Source organism: Myxocyprinus asiaticus, chromosome 11 (assembly GCF_019703515.2).
Source record: "Myxocyprinus asiaticus isolate MX2 ecotype Aquarium Trade chromosome 11, UBuf_Myxa_2, whole genome shotgun sequence".
Taxonomy (NCBI): Eukaryota; Metazoa; Chordata; class Actinopteri; order Cypriniformes; family Catostomidae; genus Myxocyprinus; species Myxocyprinus asiaticus.
The window spans coordinates 35163866-35176557 of NC_059354.1; the positions used below are offsets into that span (position 1 = coordinate 35163866).

General features: G+C 37.5%; 1 long non-coding RNA gene across 1 annotated transcript in view; it reads left to right on the forward strand.

Moving 5' to 3' along the window:
- LOC127448551 (uncharacterized) overlaps positions 1 to 12692 on the forward strand; it is a 66617-nt gene that overhangs the window by 14997 nt on the left and 38928 nt on the right. Inside the window, exon 2 of the long non-coding RNA XR_007898552.1 lies at positions 361 to 528. This is a non-coding gene — a long non-coding RNA (uncharacterized LOC127448551). The remainder of the gene's footprint in view (positions 1 to 360; positions 529 to 12692) is intronic.

Below are 12692 nucleotides of genomic sequence, written 5' to 3' on the forward strand. Positions count from 1 at the left end.
ACAGTATGTAAATGTATTTGTTTTGCTTAATAAAAATGCAGGGCAATTGCATATTTATAAGGGCACTGTACATTTAAACAGATAAAACGCAAAAGCACAATGCCGTGTTATACAGCAATATTGTTTATAAATACCGGCTACGTTTAAATGTGCAACCTTGTAATTTCGCAGGTAATTGAGTCCTCCGTGTCCAAATGTTTAGTGAATCAAGGCCATTGTGATTGCTTGAATCGTGTTCACATTCACAATATACTGTTTCATGTCATTGGGAACAAGGAGACGCAGCCTTTTCATGCACCTAGTATTCTTTCCTCTTGTTATCCAAGTTTGTCTGTTTAACCTTCCTTCATTCACTGGCAGGATGCAGTGTGGAACGTGCACACCTTGGATCATGACAGAGAGAGAGAGAAGGAAGGAAGGGTAAGAGGAAGTGAAGCATATCCGTGCATCTGGGTTGATCTTCTTTGGCCACTGGTCTACATGTGGATGGCGAGGAGGGACCAGTAAACTTGTTATCAAATCACTCAGGTAGGACATATTTGTAGGAAAAAAAAATTTGTTGTGTGGGCCATTATGACAGCTGGATGTTTTGGATGCAGAATCACGCAAAAGCTATAGTTTTTGTTTACCAGTGTCATTGTAGACATGCTCAATACACAGTCAGCCCTGATCCATTTATTCAACGAGCAAAGTTTCCCATATAGGGGGGATACAGAGATAAAGTTAATAGTATTCGACTGGTCATGTGATCTCAAAATGGCAGCCTTCATGTGGCAGCCGAGTTCCATGTAGAATAAAACTGCTGTAGAATATGACTGGAGTCTCCATCACATACGAGTGTACATTATTTTAAACTTATTTTTTTGAAATTATTATTCATCTTTTAGGGGTAAAACTTCTGAGTAAAAAATTACTAAGGACACATCCACCCTCATTTTTAGTTTCCTAACATCATTGTTTTCCATAGTATGTGGTAGTGGAGAGTGTTTTCGAAATGCTCCATTATCAATGGAGGATAACAGCATTCTTGCAAAATCGATGCATTTTCAAACAAAAATGTATTAGTGTGGACATGGCCCGAGTGCACCTTTAAGGCAACCACAATACATGAATCTACAACAGTGACGTATCGAACAGAACTAAATCAACATAATTGAAAAGAGATTTCTCTGAACTGTACTGTAGATCGAGATCATGAAAAAACAAACCAAATGTGCCTTGTTTTTTAAATTATGGTGGCAAAGGTGGCATTTTGACCTTAGCTCCTTCATACGTGACTTGCTCTCCATGTGGTCTGGATGTATACCCTTAACACATTCCCACCCTCCACCCTCTTCTCACCCAGTCTAATATGTCATGAGACTAGTACATGTGTGTATTGTACTCTGAGTGAGGTAGCCAGCATTATCTACAGGATAAAAGCATAAACCCCTACAGCAGGACAAGACTTGCAGCATGTTGATGGAGTGCATCATGTTGTTAAAGCCTCACAGGTACTTAGTGCTGAGTAATGCTGACAGAATGTGTTCCCACCCACACAGGGGGTGCCAACCGGTCATGCCAAATGGTCACACCAAACCAATACTCGTCGCTTAGCCATTATGCGCAGGGATGAGTCATATCAGGGTTTGGATATAAACTGTATATAAAAGAGACTTAATAAAACTAATCTTTTATCACTTACAGCAAATGATTTGCAGAATGTCACATTTCTCATATTCGTGTGTGGGTGATTCTTCAGTTAGGGCACTTTTGACCACTTGAAATTTTGAAAAGTGAAATTTCTTCAAATATGTGTCATATGATTTGTTTATATATGATTGCATATACTGTGTGTGTATGTATGTATGTGTGTATGTGTGTGTGCATATATATATATATATATATATATATATATATATATATATATATATATATATATATATATATATAATATTAGATTAGATTAGATAGATAGATAGATATAGTAATTCAAATAATAATCTCTTTGAAAATGACATCTAAGAAATTTACTAATCAGGACATGGTGTAAAATCATAAGATATGCTCCCCTGACATTTCCATTATTACCAAATATACAACAGTTAGTTCTGGTCCTCGAATCTGATTGGACGAGAGACGTTCCATGAGTACTGATGGTCTCAAACCATCATCACTCGGACGCTTCACTGTGTGTATCACTCTGTTTGTGTTCGTGCCGTTCTAAACTAAAGTGTAAGAGCACAGCAGATGTGTAAATAGCTACTGTATATGTGTCTCTTTACATGTAATTTTTTGACATTACATATGTTAGCCAGCAAGTGGTGGCAAAAGATAATTTTTGTGTGTGATATGAGCCAGTTTGGTGATGTAAAGTAAGTCAGCGTCAGTCAGTGTTTACATACAACAGCACTACGTGATCGTTGGATTACTACTACACTATTAAAACTAGGAAATAGCTTTAAATGGCTTTAAACGAACAACTTCAGCATTACGGCTCATCACAGCTGAGAGACACAACAGACTGATTAATTACACAAACTCAAGTTGCTTACCTCTTATCGGACTTTCCACATTGGAAAGGACATACTGTTTAAAATGGCGGAGAAGATTGCAGTTTCTATAGTGAATGACTCTTGCACACCGGTTACTGCGAAATAGGTAGAAATACCCCCACTTGGATGGCTATTTTTCCACTGAGAAAGCTGATCTTCAGAAAGCTGAAAGCATCTCTGCTTGGGAGTGGCAACAGGTGATGGCACACGCTCCATCTCTCTCTCTCTCTCTCTCTCTCTCTCACTCACACTCACACGCACTCACACACACATCCATCCTTGTTTATCAATGACTTGGTAGAAACAGCACAAGCCGTGATACTATTTCTGAAGTGACATTTTTGAATTACTAACGAAGGCTTGGATGCATCATTTGGTTTGAACCAGCAACGGCAGATTCTGATCCGTCGCATAAAAAAGTAGAGGCCTGCGGCCGAATAACAGCAGTGCTGATGTAGGGCCATATCGCTCTCTTGCTCGTGTGATACTGCTTAAATATGAACTTTTGGGGGGAACTTAGTTATCTAAAATTATTGCAGCAGTAATGGGGATAGCACTTAGGTTGAAGTCATTAAAACTAATTTTTTTTTAACCATTCCACAGATTTAATATTAGCAAACTATAGTTTTGGCAAGTCATTTAGGACATCTACTTTGTGCATGACACAAGTCATTTTTCCAACAATTGTTTTCAGACAGATTGTTTCACTTTTAATTGACTATATCACAATTCCATTGGGTCAGAAGCTTACATACACTAAGTTAACTGTGCCATTAAGCAGCTTGGAAAATTCCAGAAAATGGTGTCAAGCCTTTAGAAAATTAGCCAATTAGCTTCTGATAGGAGGTGTACTGAATTGGAGGTGTACCTGTGGATGTATTTTAAGGCCTACCTTCAAACTCAGTGCCTTTTTGCTTGACATCATGGGAAAATCAAAAGAAATCAGCCAAGACCTTGTTCATCCTTGGGAGCAATTTCCAAATGCCTGAAGTTACCACATTCATCTCTACAAACAATAGTATGCAAATATAAACACCATGGGACCACGCAGCCATCATACAGCTCAGGAAGGAGACTCATTCTGCCTCCTAGAGATGAACGTAGTTTGGTGCAAATCAATCCCAGAACAACAGCAAAGGACCTTGTGAAGATGCTGGAGGAAACAGGTAGACAAGTATCTATATCCACAGTAAAACGAGTCCTATATCGACATAACCTGAAAGGCTGCTCAGCAAGGAAGAAGCCACTGGTCCAAAACTGCCATATAAAAGCCATACTACAGTTTGCAAGTGTACATGGGGACAAAGATCCTACTTTTTGGAGAGATGTCCTCTGGTTTAATGAAACAAAAATTGTACTGTTTGGCCATAATGACCATTGCGATGTTTGGAGGAAAAAGGGTGAGGCTTGCAAGCCGAAGAACACCATCCCCACCATGAATCATGGGGGAGGCAGAATCATGTTGTGGGGGTGCTTTGCTGCAGGAGGGACTGGTGCACTTCACAAAATAGATGGCATCATGAGGAAGGAAAATTATGTGGATATATTGAAGCAAATTCTCAAGACATCAGCCAGGAAGTTAAAGGTCAGTCGCAAATGGGCCTTCCAAATGGACAATGACCCCAAGCATACCTCCAAAGTTGTGGCAAAATGGCATATGGACAACAAAATCAAGGTATTGGAGTGGCCATCACAAAGTCCTGACCTCAGTGCTTTAGAAAATTTGTGGGCAGAACTGGAAAAACGTGTGCAAGCAAGGAGGCCTACAAACCTGACTCAGTTCTGTCTGGAAGAATGGGCCAAAATTCCAGCAACTTATTGTGAGAAACTTGTGGAAGGCTACCCAAAATGTTTGACCCAAGTTAAACAGTTTAAAGGCAATGCTACCGAATACTAACAAAGTGTATGTAAACTTCTGACCCACTGGGAATGTGATGAAAGAAATAAAAGCTGAAAGAAATCATTCTCTGTACTATTATTCTGACATTTCACATTCTTAAAATAAAGTAGTGATCCTAACTGACCTAAGACAGGCTAAGGTGTATGTAAAATTCTGACTTGAGATATATATAATTTTTCTTTTTTTTCTTTTTTTTTTTTTTTAGAATGTAAGTTCTTAGGGAAAAGTGGCAGTTAGATTTACCGAGATTTTATAGCTTTTTGTAAATTTATGATAGAGGGGATGTTAAAAAGTCTGGTTGGGAATAAGCCCAAAGTAGAGAAATTCTGGCAAAATGTAACATTTCAACACTCTTAAAAAGAGGAAAAGTAATTAAAGAGATGCTCTAAAAATGTAAAGCTATTTCCATCTTTCTTTATTTTTAAACTAGAATGATTGTTTATGATTGTTTTTTCTTTTCTTAAAAACATTGTAGGGGGTAGAAATGTTCCTCTAACTGAAGAATTACCCTACACCTTTGACAACAAGTTTGCCCAGTGTGTTAAGACCAAACCCTTTAACTTATTAGAATGATTTCAAATCGGCCCCTGTATTTCCACAACTTTTATTTAAAACGGTATCTTAAGGGAAATTGTTCCCTTTTGAACAAAAACCTTGGGACTATAAACAATCTTTCAATAAAAAGGATTTATTTGCCTATATAATTGTTATTGGCTCATCTTCTGGACCATTTGGAGAGAGGCCGTTTTCACACCAAACGCTTTCCATCCAGAAATCTTCACAGTCGAGACAAGGCCTTGTCTCCATGGCACCCAAATGAGCAGATGGATTGGAGTCTATGCAGCGAAGTGAAATGCAGATACTTTCGGCAGTTTCTAATCTGCCCTTGGCACTGAGGTTCACATAAGCTCTGTGCTGATATTTGAGAGATTGTCTAGGAGTCACTCAGGTATTAAGGGAAAATACAGTGCTCCTGCGAGTGCCCGTTTAGTGCCGGGCATTTGTGCGGCGAAGAAAATTTTCACCATGCCTTTTAATGCCTTGTACAAAGACACTTCCAAGTGTACATATCCATAGCCGCATAGAACGATAGCCCAGAAAGTCCTATAAACGAGATGTCAAGTGCATGCATGGGATCCCCTGCTATGCACAGTGTTTTACATGTGGCGTTTCCATATTGTAGTGTATTACGGTCCAACATCATAATACGCAAGAAGGGAAAGGACTGTGGGAAGTAGAGTGAACACAATAAATGTAAATATATCCACTCTTGTATTTCTCATGTCCATAGTTTGAAGTCTTAAAAGGTCAGGGCTGACTGAGATTAGTGTCTTCTTGTGACCTTTACAGGTTATCTGAGTATTACACCACATTCAAATTCAACTATAGTAGGGTATATATGAGCTTGTATGTGTGTCTGCGCACTCTTCTAGTGGCCATTACATCATTCATGTCAGATTTACAGCCATTGATGCAATGCAAAATGAGAGATAAAGTGTGGAGTTGAAATGAGGGAGAGGTGTTTGCTTACAGTAGGAAAGCTGTGTGCAGTGTTGATGGGTTATAATAACATAGCTCGCCATACCACAGATATCCTGAAAGTATGACGTAAGTGCTGTCCGTCAGACTGTTCCCTTCACCTGTGACCTATTAAAGAGAAGCAAACAGTCCCAATCCCCTGCCGTGTAAACGTTCATCTAGATGGCCAGATAAATGCGTGGACTGTGGTTTATCTTCTCGGTCACCCAAGGGAAGCCCTGACAGAGCATCAGTTATCATTCCACACAAGCCCAACCATGGCCCTGGAGGACCCCAGCTGATGTCATCACACAGCACTCGCTATGCAAGATATCAAAGGAGCGATTTACTTTCATTTCACGCTATTCAGAAGTTTACATTAGTGGAATAGTTTTACTCTGGACACTCTCCCCCTCTGGAAATGTTAGTTCTAATATATGTGTTGCTACAAATGGTTGGGTAACTACAATGTCAGTGTGTTTCATGAAGTATGGCAGTTTTTCTTGTGAATGAAAAACCCTAAGCATTGGAATCTGTCAGTTACAATTTCTGTATTAATAGTTTGTTTGCACAGAAGAGAGTGCAGAGCAAAAACCAGCTGCTTTCTCATTTTTGGGTTATTCTTGAATTATGGACACTTTACCTAAAATCTTGAAAAATATTAAAGGGATAGTTCACCCAGTAATTAAAATTCTCTCATCATTTACTCACCTGCATGATATCCCAGGTGTGTATGACTTTTTTTCTCCACCAGAACACATCTGAAGAAAATATTTTAGCTCAATAGGTCCTTAAAATGCAAGCGGATGGTGATCCGAGTTTTGAAGCTCCTAAAATTACAGACAGTCAGCATAAACGTCATCCATATGACTCTAACCACGGTTAAATTAATGTCTTCTAAAGCGACACAATCGCTTTGGTGCGATAAAGATCAATATCTAAGGACTTTTTTTTTTTTAACTCTACATCATCCTTCCGGTCAGCAGCGGTATGCGCGTGACGTAATCGCATTGGCATTTGAAACACGAGAACTGATGCACATGCGACACTCATGGAAGAGCACCGCTGTTGACAAGTGAGGAGGAGGAATGCTGTACAGAAGCTTTGTTGGTTTTTGTTTAGATTTGTATTTATCTGTTTCTTTACTCACAGTGGTGCGTTTGTGTGCTAATCCTGGATGTCTCATCCGAGAGGAGAACGTGAGATTACGTCCGTAACATGGCAACACGAATACGTTACATGAGAGACCACATGATCTCCACCCTCTCGTGAAGCTTACCGGAAGCATTGGAATATAGTTAAAAAGTACTTAAATATTGTTCTTTTTTCACATCAAAAGCAATCGTATCGCTTTAGAAGTCATTAATTTAATTGCAGGAGTCGTATGGATGACGTATATTCTGACTATCTGTGATTTTTGGAGCTTCAAAATTAGAATCAACATCCACTGGCATTTTAAGGACCCACTGAGCTGAGATATTTTTCTGTTTTTCTTCAAATGTGTTCTGGTGAAGAAAGAAAATCATGCACACCTATCACCTACATATCATGAGGGTGAGTATATAATGAGAGAATTTGCATTTTTGGATGAACTATCCCTTTAATATTAAATAATATTGTGATATTAATAATCTTTTTTAGTTTTTGCACACACACACACACACACACACACACACACACACACACACACACACACACACACACACACACACACACACACACAAACTGTTAAGAGACTGTCAATTATGATTTGTAAATGAACAACTTTTAGTTTGTAGACAACAGATTAAGTTACTGTTCCAAACAAACACACTGTTGCACCACTTCCTGGTTCCTTTGGCAGATCAAAGAAGAGCTGCATTCAATGGCCGTTTCGCACAAACTGAGCTGAAAATGCCCCAAAAATTTTGTTTGTAGGGATGAAACCTCCCGTTTCCTACACATTATTAGATATTTTGGCTTATTTAAATTTCAGTCAGGTTCGTTGGATCAGAAAAACTCTGGATTAGACATAATTTATGATATTTCATGGATCACTGTCATAATCGCATCTGCTCTATTAGACCCAATAAACCCGCCACTGCTGTTGGTGGATTTGAACTTTTCACAAAGAAATCATACTGACATCATAAAACAGGACAATTGAATCAAGTTAAAAGTTGTTTTTCTGATAATTCAGAAAGCCTACATAATTTCTTCATTAAAGGGATATCTATGTAAACCATAGATATCCCTTTATAATAACATGTATTAACATCAATACATTTACATTATAAAATGCTTTAAAGATTATTAAAACTGCAGCACTGCCCATATCCACCATTAAAATCTTTTGCTCGAAAGAACCCTGACCGCTGTGATGTCAGAGTAATTCCATCTATAGAGCAAAAGATTGCTGCTTTCTCATTTAGGACCACTTTAATTGAAATCATGAAAAATCAAATACAGTAATGTGATTGTAATGACTTGTGATAGTAATGATATTTTGCATTTTTTTTGGAGAAAAAGTTGGTGCCCATAAAAAGCAAAAAAATTGAAAATATGATTTAGGTTCTTAGAAAAAAAGTGCACTGTCCAATTTTCATGAATTTTTATTTAACTGAGAGGAAGTTACATTTGGGTCTGGGACAAGAATAATAAAGAAATACTTAAAAATAATATTAAGTAATTAATGGACAAAAGGTTAAAGCTTTTATATATTATCTTTAAAAGGGGGACAAAAGAGTTTCCCTATAATTGAAGAATCACATTTATTCTAAATTCAAGCTTAAATGTAATTTTAAAAGAAATTAGTAGTCAGACATTTTAATCAGTGTGAAATGATTTTCGTCCCTCATATGAGTGGTAAGAATTTAGTGCTTTGTACAAAAGAAGTGTACACCATCACATGATGGCTGTTTCTGTTTGGGTGAGCAGACACACACATGAGAAGTGACTGTTCCTGGAGCAGCTCGAGTGTGCACTCCCTGTTCCTGTTGTTTTATTGAAGCGATTCCAGTATTCTCTGGCTCAGGGCCGTGCACAGACTTTTTGGGTTGCAGGTGCTCAAGTGAAAAAAGGGCACCCCTCTCATAATTATTTATGAATAATAAAGTTACATCCAGTAGCACATCTTTTACTTACATATTTATTTCAATACCAGTGTTGGGTAAGTTACTCTAAATATGAAATTAATTACTAACTACTAATTACATCTACAGTGTAATTAGATTACTGTACTAATTACTCTGTCTGAAAAGTAATTGCATTACTTATTACTAATTACTTTCTAAAACCCTTATCAACCTCGACCAGATAAAAAAAATACAAGGATAGACATGAAACTGTTCTTTTAATCCTTTCAAATAAATCACATAAAATTAAATAAATTATTCATGAATTGGCCAAAGAATTTAAGGGGGCAGCGTTAAATTAGAAAGCATATATTTTACCATTAGATGTTACATTTCGATTTTAAATTCACTATTGTTTTATATAGAATTGTTCTATACAATAATTAACACAATTACATCAGAAGTAACTGTAATTAAATTACTGAAAAATTAAGAGTGATCCCTTACTTTTTTCACTGAAAAAGTAATTAATTGCTGAGTAATGCATTACACCCAAAACCCATACACATGCAGATGTTTAATACTCAACAGATTTCTACAAAAATTATCAATTCACACAGAGACTATGGTCTTTAGCACTGACTATTTCTACATTTATCACAAGAACAGGCAACAATAAAGAAAACAATGCCACATTGTGCATACTTTAGTGTATCTTTCTGTTTTCTTAGCCTTTCCTTTTGGTAAATGAGCAAAATCAATGTTTTGCATGGTAATTAAAGGGTTAACCTCCCATAAATAGACCAACAGTACGATATGATGTTTATTTGGCTAGGACTTCTTGGTCGATGCATTACAACAGTAAGCCTCACCAGACTGTAACTGTCAGTGGCCCAACACTTCAAGTACCATACCACATAGCTACTTTTTCTGCAGACAGTTTTTAATGGTCTGTTTGTCATTTGGCAATGTCTTAATAATATTTAAGGTAAATACATGATATGGATTACTGCAAGTGTTGTAATGTAGACCTATCTCATAACATTAAACTATAATTCTGACAAAATACTAATATTCAGCTAAAGCAGCTTCATGTATGATTTTGAATAGCCAAACCACTTTTTGTAGTTAAAATAAATTGTGGACCTATAATAAGATTTCAATACAATTAGATGAACAGTTAAACTTTCAAATCTGAGCTTGTAAAGGCCCTGGACTATTGTATTGAAATGACAATCAGTTGGCTTGCATACAACTACCAGTAAATTTTGTGTCACAGGAGTAAGAATCGGTAATTTAGGCTATATCTTAAAGCTTTTGCTAATCAGTATGAGCATGTGAACAGTGGACGAATCATATATTTGCACATTTTCTTGTGACGGGTGAAAGGTCGGCTAAAGTTTCTGATATCCAAATATGATTGACTATTAACCACGTAATGCATATTTATTTGTTTCAGTTGCCTGACAAAGGAACTAGCCTATGATGGCATCACGATGCTATTTTACGCCAACGCCAGACTAGCTTGCTTGTTGTTAAGCTTAATGGAGAGCTATTGCCTAAGTTAGGCTGGCTGTATTGAGATGTTTTAATAGTGGTTTAATTTCACAACAGTGACAAACAATGCTGAAGCTTAGGGCAAACATTATCGTTAGCTGGCTGTCACCAATGAAGGCAGGTCAGGGAGACATGGATGCTGCTCCGCAGGGCACTCTATTTGCATGCATTAACTGTGGTGGCTGTGACAAGAGAAGTCGAAGAGGGAGGGGCAGGGGCTCGTGCGATCTCGCAGAATTAGAACTCAAATGCAGTTGTCGGGCATTACAACACTCTTTTAATTGAGAATTGATGCCATTGGCCAAATTTAAAAACTAAAATATAAAATTTGAAAAAGAATTAGAAAAATAAATGTCTACAAAAAAGGCATTTATATAGTCAGAGGCCAAAAGGGCAGGTGCTTGAGCACCACCTGGGGTCTATCTGTGCACGTGTGTGCTCTGGCTAGGCAGTGGCCCACAGTATAGAGCCCACACAGAGGATCACGAACACCTGCCTCCATATTCCTGTTGTCCAAACAGTAGTGCAAGGGGAAATGGCATCATTGGAAACACATGGGCCCAACGACCAACACAGTATGCCCCACTGCAGACCTCTCTGCTGTCCTTTTTCTGTTAATTCATCAGCACTGCCTAAAGCCTGGTGCACACTGTACTATTTAAGACATGATTTTGCTGTCTGAGGCAAATTTCTGTAATAGTAAAAGATTTCTTTTTTCATAGGGTCAAATCCGCAGTATGAACTAAACAAACAATGAATTGCCTTTGTGTTGAATCTTTGATTCTGTCTGTTGTGACTGTCAGAAATTTGGGTTGCAGTCTTGCAATGTGACTGCTCCTACGATGGCCATTTAATGAAAACCAATAGGCATTTGCTTTTGTGTGTGTGTGTGTGTGAGAGAGAGGATGAGATATGTTTATTTAAAAGTTTTTGTATTAGCTTGTCTTTAAGATATGCAAATTACCTTAATTAGCATTCCCTTAAAGTTCTGACTGCACTTTTTAAAAACTACAGTCTATAAATGTTTTTTTTTCTTTTCCTGGCAAATCACTGCCAACACAAGTACTTGAGTTTATGCAGTACCATTTAAATCTTGCATGCCAATGAGGATGTCAGAACATGACAGAATTGATCACCATTAAACACTGTCTACTGAGATAAAAGATAAAAATCACACAGTGTACACCCGTTTTAAAGGAATAGTTCACCTAAAAATTAAGATTCTCTCAATATTCACTTACCCTGATGCCATCCCAGATGTGTGAATGTCCTTCTTCAGCAGAACACAAAGATTTTTAGAAGAAGATAGAGCTCTGTCAGGTCCTTATAATGCAAGTAAACGAGTGCCAGCACTTTGGCGGTCCAAAAGTCATATTTAAGCAGCATAAAAGTAATCCATGTGAATCAGTCGATCAATGAATGTCTTCTGAAGTGAATCGATAGGTTTATGTAAGAAATAAATAGATAATTAAAACATTATTAATGTAACCCTGGGTTAATTTCTGCATGATTATGCTTTATTATGTTTTATTTATTTTTTGAAAAGGGGTATATGCAGAAATGTGTTGCTTTGTGACATAAGAGTTTTCATTGTTTAACAAAAATGTACATGTTCAGGCATGTTCATGTCAGTAAGTTGTGTTTGGTTTAACATTGTGGGTTAAACAGTTTAATCCCACCTCATGTCAGTTATGGCACCTGTGATTGACAGCTTCACGTGGATGGATCTGATGGGTGACGGGAAACTTTAACTCTGGCCAAGCTCACTCAGGTACATTTTGTTTATTTCATTTGTGCTCTTATAGAGCGAAGCGGCCATTTTGCATTTCACTCGGCCTAAATGCACACAAGTGACATTTCAGGCCTGCAACAGGGGGTTTGTAGTGTGTGCGCGTGTGTTTGGTGGGCCCACAATAAGTTGGTTTTTCAATTGTTGAGTGATAATGTGGTTTAATACTCTGTGATTCATTGAGTATATTATTACAGGCTTACAGTTTGTATTTCTGATTGAACTAAAGTTTGTTTACTTGCTTTATTTCTATACTAAGCATTCAAAGATACAGAATTACACTGGTATATTGTTACACTAAGTGAAGACAAATTTGTACTTTATGTAAAAGAAGTGAAGGT